The following is a 10086-nucleotide window of genomic DNA, read 5'->3' as shown; positions in this document are numbered from 1 at the left end:
AGAAAAACAATCCGGAAGTAGTAGATACACGGTACATCCGCGTGACGAAATATTTAGCAATCAAAACAAATGAAGTACTAATACATGCTACAACATGACTGAAACTTGAAAACATTATGCTAAGTGAAAGAACCCAGAAACAAAAGACTACATATTGTATGATTCCATTTCTATGAATAGGCAATTCGATGGAGACAGAAAATAGATTGGGAGTTGCCAAAGGATGGCGTAAGTTGAGTGCAAGTGAAGAGTGACTTCTAATAGGTTCAGGGTTTATTTTGAGGATGATGAAATGCTCTAAAAATAATTGGGCTGATGGGTTGCACAACTCTGTAAATTTACTAAATCCACTTACTTATACACTTCAAATGGGTGAATTGAATGATAGGTGAATTATAGCTCAATAAAGCTGTTAAAAAATATTACATTTAAAATTTTTAAGATTAAATTAATAGATGCGGACATTTAAAAATTAGTAGATACAATAGTAGCTCACTACGTGACCACTGGGATTATTTTCATGTATTTAGATTTTTTTAACTTGTTTTTCTGCAGAGATGGGGTCTCACTATCTTGCCCAGGCTGGTCTAGAATTCCTGGCCTCAAGCAGTTCTCCTGCCTTAGCCCCCCAAAGTGCTGGGATTCCAAGCATGAGCCACCATGCCCAATCAGGATATTTGTTTTAATATAATTAATACTTCTGCTAGTGAATCATCCAGAACGCAAAAGTAAGTGAGGCATCAACTGACCCAGACTGAGCTCAGAAGCTCAAGCTCAAATTGAGAAGGCTGCCAAAAAAAGAATATATATAGTGTGTGGATTTTCTGGGGCCTTTATTGTCCCCACCCTTTTCAGTTTCCATTAATCTAGAGAAGTGAGAGTCAGCAGATTGGATGAAATTTCTGAACCTGGAGCTATTGAGAAAATTCTTCCTAAGCCTCCTTGAGCGCTGGCAGGCATGGTTTCTTTTCGTTCTCCAGAGACAGAGCCCAAAGCAGGCCCTTGGAAGCAGGTAACCTGTTGGGAAAAGATCCAGGAAGCAGGAGTGAGAGACCACAGAGAACGCGACCTAGAGCGGGGAGCACCTGTTAAGAGGACATTATCAAGCTGATTCCCATCTTGGGATATGAAGCCCAGACCTTCTGGGCACCATGTAGAATGTAACTTTATTTATTTTTATTATTTATTTTATTTATTTATTTATTATTTATTTATTATTTATTATTATTATTATTTTTTGAGACAGGATCTCATACCATCATCCAGGCTGGAGGGCAGTGATGCGAATAGAGTTCACAGTAGCTTTGACCTCCCAGGCTCAAGTGATCCTCCTACTTCAGTCTCCACAGTAGCTGGGACCACAGGCACACACCACTATACCTACCTAATTTTGAAATTTTCTGTAGAGATGAGGTCTTGCCATATTGCCCCATCTGGTCTCAAACTCCTGGGCTCGAGAAATCCTCCTTCCTTGGCCTTCCAAATGCTAGGGTTACAGGTGTGAGCCACTGCACCAGGCCAGAAGTGTCTTCTGAAGGACCTGGGACAGGCATTTATCCCTCTCCAAGAACATTAACTGCCCCCAGCTCTGGGTGACACCTACAGGTGGCTAAGTGGGTTCCCTCAGTTTCTGAGAAAGCTCTGAGGTCGAACCTGGCACTTGAGATGGGACACACTGGAAGTAAGCAAAGAAGTGTCCACCACTGCTGACCTGCAGTTAGAGGGGAGACCCAGAGGTTGTAATGTGGGGCACAAAAAGAGTCTGCTTCATGGGGTGTGGGATCCTGGGGGCTCACTGTCTAGAAAAGACACACATGTCAGGAAGGTGGGTGGGGCTAGGGCTGACCTCAGTACCCCATGAACATGACCAAACCACTGGGGAAGGAAGAGAGCATGTTTCAGACATTGCCTGTGCATTGCTTCCTTCTCTGCTTGCAGTCAATCCTAAAAACATAAGAGAGATGCTCTTCTGTTTTAGCAGAGGAGAAAGCTTGAAGAAATGACACAAGCTGCCCAAAGTTGCTCTGGAAGAATATGGCAAGGTAGGGATTCAAATTTGGAGACCAACCTAATCACAAAGCTCAACTAATATTTCTGTATTTTGTGGATGACACATTATAAAATATGTTTTCTGTAGGGGCTCAGATTACACACACGTATATATAACTAAAACTTTCATAAAATCCTCCCACCTTGTGGGTAATACACTCTGATGTTTAGTTCCAGTCTGTTTTTAAATGCCACTTGCAACCATTAAACTTATTTCACAATTCACTAATGGGACACATCCCACGATATGGAAAGAATACTTGATAACTTATTTATTCAATTACTTGTGAGGCACATATAGTGCCCATCCAAGCCATTCCCCATTAATAATAATTGTCATATTATTTTTAGTCAGCCCTCTCCTTCAGTCTTGGCCAGTTCCCAATTAAATGCTCTTAAAACTGGGTCAGTTTTCTTTAGAGCGCTAATCTTAAATTGTACTTACATATCCCATTTGTGCGGTTGTTGATTTCTGCCTGTCTTCCACGAACGGTAAGTTTTACTCATGGTCAAGTCTACTTTGACTCACCTGTCTCCCTAGCACCAGCAGCATACATAGTATACAGCAGGTGCTCAGTGTTGGTATAATGAATTCATTTTAATAAAAGTGATTGGTTTGAGGTCACTACTCTCAGATGGTTTTTGTTTGTTTGTTTTTTGTTTTGTTTTTGAGATGGAGTCTCACACTGTCACCTGGGCTGGAGTACAGTGGCAAGATCTCGGCTCACTGCAACCTCCACCTCCCAGGTTCAAGCGATTCTCCTGCCTCAGTCTCCCAAGTAGCTGGGATTACAGGCACTCACCACCACACCTGGCTAATTTTTTGTATTTTTAGCAGCTAATTTTTTGTACTTTTAGTAGAGATGGGGTTTCACTATGTTGGCCAGGTTGGTCTTGAACTCCTGACCCCATGATCTGCCTGACTTGGCCTCCCAAAGTGCTGGGATTACAGGCGTGAGCCACTGCACCCGGCCTGCCCTCAGACGTATTCTTATCTCTTTTCTTCTTCACACCTCCATGAGTGGACACAGGGAGGTGGGTCAACTGCTTGACTTCAAATGCCGCCTCCAAATCCTATAAGCTGCATGACCTTCAGCAGGTTTCTCATTCACACACACAAAAAATAATAATGACTTACCTTATGGAATTATTGTGAGAATTAATTGATAAGAGCTCATTGAACAAAAATAAAGTGGGGATGGGAATAAAGAAAGTTTACTGTAAAAAGCCCTGAAATGAAATATAGTCAAGTGAAGCAGATGTCGTGTATTGAATCGTGTCTCTCTTGCCAAAAAAAAAAAAAAGAGAGAGAAAAGATATATTGAAGTCCTAACCTTCAGGACATCAACATGTGAGCTTATTAGGAAATTGGGACATTGCAAAAATAATTAAGATGAAGTATACTGGAATAGAGTGGGCCATTAACCTCATATGGCTGGTGTCCTTATAAGAAGATGGCCATGTGAAGACAGAGAAACACAGTGAGAACACCACGTGATGACAGGCAAGATCGCAGTGATGCAGCCATAAGCCAAGAAATGCCAAGAAATGCCGAGGACTCCAGATAAACCACCAGAAGCTAAGAAGAGGCACTGTCAAATTCTCTGCAGGTTTCAGAGGGGATACAGCTCTGCCAACACCTAGATCTCAGACTTCTCGCTTCCAGAACTGTGAGACGATCAATTTCTGTTGCCAAAAATAATAACCTCAATGACGATTAGTCATTATTATCATCATTCTACAGATGAGGGTAAAGTAGCATCTTTCAGACCCAAGTGAATTAGTTAACATTCATCCTTTAGGGCCTGGGGCTGGTTTCTGGGCTACACCTTTTATATATTTCAAATGCACACTCTAACAATACAACAATTCAAAATTTTAATTATTCAAACCCTTCCCTCAGGTAGCAAAATCCAGTGGCTAGCAATTATTGCAGCATCCTAATTTAAGGACCTGTTAATAACATGTAAATGTTCTATTCTTACAAACATACATTTTAAATAATCTCTTCCAATCATCAGGCCTACTAAATTGTCCTTCTTAAACTTATCACCTGTGACATTAAAAATCTCTTGACCAGGGAGAAGCAGGCCCTGAAGAGGAGTTGTGACAGGATTTAGCAAAGACCTGAAGGTGGCATGGAGGTGACTGAGGTTAAGGAAGCATTGCCCCTTGTCATCAGATCTTACATTTCCCAGACAGTAACAATCATGCCTTTTAGGGTCTAGAGTTGACCCCCATGTGGGTGTGTGTTTGACCTGCAGTGAGGTGTTACCCAGAAGGGGTGAGAAGTCCTCTTTGAAGTAGGAGCCACAGAGTTGACCTGACTGATTGCTAGTTTGGGCCCCTCCTTTCATATAAAAGAGACACTGCCCAGGTCCCCCAAGCCTAACAATGTGGCAATGTGGACTAGTGATGGAGAATCCAGAGTGTGACTTAGACCTGAAGTTGGCTCCCGGCTCAGCCACTTACCAGCTCCCTCACAGGTCTTCATCTATAAAAAGTGAACAAAAAGAGCTCCTGCTTTATCTCACTGCTGTGAGGAGAAGTGGACTTGATGGGTGGATGAGCTAACACAGCACAGGGCACATATAAGCATTTGTAAAGCTTTGCCTTCTCTTCCTATATTATTATTGTAATTATTATTAACATGAGTATTGAAACCTCAGGTTAACTTTGACACTTTGACTTCTTCAGTTCCCAAATGCAATTATTTTCTTTTTTTCATTTTCTTTTTCTTTTTTTTTTTTTTTTTTTTTTTGAGATGGAGTCTTGCTCCATTACCCAGGCTAGAGTGCAGTGGTGCAATCTCGGCTCACTGCAACCTCCACCTCCCAGGTTCAAGTGACTCTCCTGCCTCAGCCTCCCGAGTAGCTGGGATTACAGGCACCCACCATCACGCCCGGCTAATTTTTATAATTTTAGTAGAGTCAGGGTTTCACCATGTTGGCCAGGCTTGTCTCGAACTCCTGACCTCAGGCCATCCGCACACTTCGGCCTCCCAAAGTGATGGGATTACAGGCATGAGCCACTACCCTCGGTCCAATGCAATCATTTTCTAGGTGCTATTGATTTCATTTCTGCAGAACCTCCACTGTCCCCTTCTCTCCATTTCCATCCCTTTCATTGCTTCTCGCCTGAGTGCAATTGGGGCCTCAGCACTTGTGGTCCCTCACCAGTGGTTCTCTAACTTTGCTGGACATTAAAATCATTTAGGGAGATTTGATTTCCCCATGCCCACCACAGACCAATTACATCAGAATGTGTGGCCATGGACAGCGGTACCAGTATGATCCAGGGGATTCCAATGAGCCTGCAAGGCTGAGAAGCACTGCTCAGTCCATGGCCCACACTACTGCAAGACTGGCCTTCTCAGAAGACAGCTCCACCCAGGCCTCTCCCCTTCTGAAAAACACTGGCGTCCCCCTTCTTTTTCAATTCAAAAGAAATCTTATTGCTGGGAGAATCCATCAATCTTAATAGTTCCAAGCCCTATTTTAAAAATAAGTTCACTGACTCTGCATATGTTAGCAGTTTTCCATTTGCAGAGTATGTGGATTGACAAACAGGTACTATGAATTCAGTAACACTTTTAAATGAATGGTGTTTCTTAGTCATCACTACAGAATCTCCATATACTTGAAAAATAGCACATATTGAGAACTGTTGTGCCACTTATGTATACATAGACTCATTGACTTAACCCAAGAACCCCACAGGCCCCAGGGTCCATAGCCCACAGAAACTGCTAATTATGGTCAAGGTAAAAACTTCATTGAGCATCAACTTGAAGCCATAAAATGGTTAGATAGGTTTTCTAAGGCCACACAACCAGAGGTGGAGCAGGGAGTTGAGCCCCAGTCTTCTGATACCAAGTTCAGTGCTGTTTTTACTGCAGAAGATTCTCAAGACTTTCTATATCTGTCCCAACACACCTGGTATGGTTTGACTCTGTCCCCACCCAAATCTCATCTTGAATTGTAGTTCCCATAATCTCCACATGTCATGGGAGGGACCTGGTAGGAGGTAATTTAATCATGGGGTTGGTTACCCTCATCCTGTTCTCATGATACTGAGTGAGTTCTCACAAGATCTGATGGTTTAATAAGGGACTTTTCCCCTTATTACTCAGCACTTCTCCTTGCTGCCACCATAAGAAGAAGGATGTGTTTGCTTCCCTTCCACCATGATTGTAAGTTTCCTGAGGGCTCCTCAGTCATGCTGAACTGTGAGCCAATTAAACCTCTTTCCTTTATAAATTTTCCATTCCTGGGTATGTCTTTATTAGCAGCATGAGAACAGACTAATCCACCATTTCTTTTGATTTATGTGGCACCATCTCCCAACAAGCACAAATAGGCCTAATAAAATAGATCCTGTTATAGGACCAATATGTTTATATGCCCACTGTGTAGTAAAAAGCCAATTATACAGAGACAGTACGGTTTGCAACAGAGAAAGAGTTTGATGATTACAGAGCACCAAGCCAGGAGATGGAAAGCGATCCTCAAATTCATCTCCCCAAGGAATTCTTGACTGATGTTTTTAAGGGGATTGTGGAGTGGAAGGAGCTGGAGAGTTGCGGTCATTGACTGATTTGGGGAAGAGGGATGAAATCATCAGGAAACTATTTTTTGGTGAGTCAGTTCCTGTGAGGTTCTTCAGACCAGATGATGTCAGTAGTTTCACTGGTATGCAGGACTTGAAAGGAATATCTCAAAGGGAAAACTTAACATCTCATAATGTTAAAGTTGTTATCTATAGAACAGTTGAGGGGAACTATAATCTTATAACAGGGTGTACATGATTCTGAGGCAATAGGCTCCAAACAGCTATGAGGAAGCAGGTCAGAAAGCAAGCTGACCTAATGATTAATGAGGAATTTGCTGCAAGCTTGGTTTATTTACATATCTCCCCCTCCCGTCTTCCCTGATTTTATAAGGTTTATAGGGGCGGTTTGAATCCCTCACACCATAACTTCTTGTGGTGGCAAGAATGATGGTCCCTAAAGATGTCCATGTCCTAATCCCCAGAAAATGTAAAAATGTTACTTTATATGCCAAAAGAGACTTTGCAAGTATGAACAAGTTTTGCATCTTAAGATAGGGAGATTACCATGAATTATCCACATTGGCCAAAGGTAATCAACAGGGTCCTTATGAAAGTGAAATAAGAGAGTCCAGGAAGAACATGTGTCAATGGAAACAGAGGTCAGAGTGATACAGGGCTATGAGCCTAGGAAGTCAGGCAGCCTCTAGAATCTGAAAAAGACAAGGAAGAGACAAATAAAGAGCCTCCAGAAAGAACACAGTCCTGTTGGTACCTTGATTTTACCCCACTGAGACTAATTTTGGACTTCTGACCTTCAGAATTGTAAAATAATAAACTCGCATCATTTTAGACCACTGAGTTTGTGGTAATTTGTTACAGCACAACATGAAACTAAAACACCCTTGTATACACCCCTTCTATCTCTACATTTACAAATGAGCTCTGCCTCTTCACCTCACATCACCACTTGTTAAAATGCTACCCGACTCCAGAGTGGAGAAGAAAAACTTACAAAGGAAAAATTACTTAAACACCCAATACATGTATAAAAATATTACAATATCAAAAGGGAGTGTAGTGGTTAATAATACTGAGGTCTTCACAATCAGAGCTGCATTTTAGTTCCAGCTCTGCCACTTTAACAGCTATGTGATTTGGGGTAAGTTATTGAACCTCTCTTGGGTCCTTGTGATGGTCTTTTGATGTACAACTTGTCCAGACTACAGTCTCCAGTTGTTCCATCACCCCCAATCCAGGTGTTGCTGTAAGGTGTTTTGTGATTACAGCTCATAATCAGGTGACTTTAAGTAAGATAAATTATCCCAGATAATCTGCATAGGCATAATTTAATCAGTCAAAAGGCCTTAAGAACCGAACTGAGGCTTCCCTGGTGAAGAAGAAATTCCATCTCTGAACTACATCTTCAGCCTGTGCCTAAAATTTTCAGCCTGCCCTTCCAGGGCCTGCCCTACAGATTTCAGACTTGCCCAGCCAGCACCCACAATTGCATACAGCCAACTCCTTGCAATAAATCTCTTAATATATATCACATACTTGTTCTGCTTTCAATTGATACAATCCTTAAGCTCTAAAACTGAGATAATAGCACCTACTAACAGGACAGTTGTGAGGATTCCATGAGATAATGCATGGAAACTGTTTGGCGTACAATTAATTGCTAAACAAATACTTGGTATTGTTCTATTTTGTTTGTAATAACCTTGGTAGACTGCCACGAGTTCTTTCCCTCATTCTGTTCCAACCTCCTTGCCATGTGAACAGCAAGGAGCATGCTCCCATGCTGATACTATGTCACCTGGTTTAGCCAGTGGCATGTTAGCAGGTGCTATTCAAGCAGAGACTTGAAAAGAATTTGTATCTCAGAACTCCTTGCCAGCCACATAAGGAAGCCCTTGATGGATGATGAGAGGTACATTATCCCGTCACAAACTTCCCTGCCCTTGTTACCCATAAGCAGCAAATCCTTTAAAAGTAGAGTCCTTATCTGATAGTAGCTGCATGAGTGACCCCAACTGAATTTAGCCCAAATTTCAGACTCACAGATCATTAGCTAAATGAATGGTTTTCTTCATAAGCCACGATTTTGGGAATGTTCTGTTATACAACAAAACTAACTGAATCAGGAATAAAAGTGAGATTCTTTTTAAACCTTTCAAATTGGAATTTTCCTTTTTGGTATCAATGACCATTATTAATTTGGGCATAGGAAAACAGATCTTCTCTTAGATTTCTTGTGGGCATATAAATTATTACAACCTTTTGAAGGGAAGTTGATTAATAGGTATAATATGTTTGAGAACTTTATGTACATATTCTTTAATCCAGTAATTCCAGTTCAATAATGTATTATAAGAAAAGAATTAGAAATATGCACAAAGGTTTATGAATAATGATGTTTAATGAGGTGAGCATTTTGAATGGTAAAGTGGAACTGTCTACATAATAGTAAAGAAAACAATAAATTTCCAACAATGGAAGATTATTGAACCACTCCTGGTGCAATATAATTGAATACCAAGCAATAAATAAAATTAACATTTCAAAGATTAGTCTTAGAAAATGCTCATAATTTGTTCAATGAAAAATGATACTGTAAACTTGTGAACAGTTCGATCTAAGTTTTATACTGTGTGTGATTGTGTAAACTGATTGATTATATAATTGTACAGGGGAAATTGATTCTATAGGGGAAAGAAAAAGAAAACACATCAAAATATTAATAGTGATTATTTCTGGGTGTGGGATTATTGGTGGTTATTTTATATTTTGCATTTTACAACATTTTTGTGATGAACACATATTATATTCATATTTATTACCAGAACAGTAAAAAGACTTTAGAAATTCTATCCATTCTTGAAAACCATGTCAAAGGCCAAACCAGCAAAGCCTTTAATTATCCCTGATTAGGAACAAAAGGAGCATCCCCTAGTGATTTGCTCCTCTCTGTGTTGCTTATGACATGCCTTGTATTGCAGTTATTTCTTTACTTTTCTTATCACCCAACCTTTATGGTGAGTGCTTCAGGGTTGTGCTATATTTGCCTTGAATGTAGAAAACACACGTTGCATATTTGTTAACTAAAGCTGTATTGGATGATTTGTTGTGATACCACATTCAGAATATGCCCCATATCAGACTACTTCTCCACCTCAGCTCTGGTCCCTGGTACCATGCTGACCTCATGTCTTACGACTTTTTCCTAACTCACAGTCCAGCCATACCGGCCTCCTTGCTCTCTTCCATCTCCCCATACAGGTTCCTGTCTCTAATACTTTGTGCTTCTTGGTATCGCTGCCTGAAAGGACTCCTCCCCTGTCATTGGTGTGACTTTTTACTCTCTAATCCTCCTTCAAGTCTTTGCTCAAATGTCTCCTTTACCTCCTAAAACACAATGGCAAAACTTCAAATAACCCAACTTAAAAATGGTCAAAGGACTTGAATAGACATTTCTCCAAAGACAAC

The 10086-nt window shown here is 40.8% G+C and overlaps 1 long non-coding RNA gene across 1 annotated transcript in view; it reads right to left on the bottom strand.

Annotated features, from left to right (window-relative positions):
* Window positions 1-724: 724 nt before the first annotated feature.
* Window positions 725-10086, bottom strand: part of LOC139356189 (uncharacterized) — a 61110-nt gene continuing 51748 nt past the window's right edge. The window contains exon 3 of the long non-coding RNA XR_011607639.1: window positions 725-1017. This is a non-coding gene — a long non-coding RNA (uncharacterized lncRNA). The remainder of the gene's footprint in view (window positions 1018-10086) is intronic.

Source organism: Macaca nemestrina, chromosome 9, assembly GCF_043159975.1.
Source record: "Macaca nemestrina isolate mMacNem1 chromosome 9, mMacNem.hap1, whole genome shotgun sequence".
Lineage (NCBI taxonomy): Eukaryota > Metazoa > Chordata > Mammalia > Primates > Cercopithecidae > Macaca > Macaca nemestrina.
The sequence above is the reverse complement of the archived record's forward strand: the minus strand, read 5'-3'. Positions and strand labels throughout refer to the sequence as shown.